Source organism: Phytophthora parasitica (assembly GCF_000247585.1).
Source record: "Phytophthora parasitica INRA-310 unplaced genomic scaffold supercont2.77, whole genome shotgun sequence".
Taxonomy (NCBI): Eukaryota; Oomycota; class Peronosporomycetes; order Peronosporales; family Peronosporaceae; genus Phytophthora; species Phytophthora nicotianae.
In genome coordinates, this window is record NW_008649063.1 from 151942 (window position 1) to 152463 (window position 522).

The following is a 522-nucleotide window of genomic DNA, read 5'->3' on the forward strand; positions in this document are numbered from 1 at the left end:
TTTTTTTTTTTGAAAAGCAGTCGAATGTGAGGTGTGATGCACTTTCGCAAATGAACAGCCCAGCGAATACCAAAGCTACCACCGTAAATGTATTGGTTGTGGCATACCATTAAACTGCACGTAAGATTAACATTGCCCGACACATTTGTGTCGAACAATGTACAACAGTACACATAAAGTGGCGAATCTCATCCAACCTGCTTGATTACCAAAAGAATCGTAATCCTATCGATAGGATGAGTGAAATGAATACTACCGGTAGTGTGTAGTAAGTACCACACAAGTTGCCTTTTGAAACCTAACCGTGTTGGCAACACTGCTACGCGTAGCTCTATTGAACACTTCTTGTGGTTGCGACTGCTTCTTCTTGTGGTGTCAAGAGGCAGGAATATAAATTCCACATGAGGTACATCCACGTTTCCATTGATCATGCGTAAGCAATTCACATGTTCGTCAATGATAACAACAAAAACTGGAAGCGATCAACACGAACGCGTCTGCAACTCCGTCCACCAAAGGCAT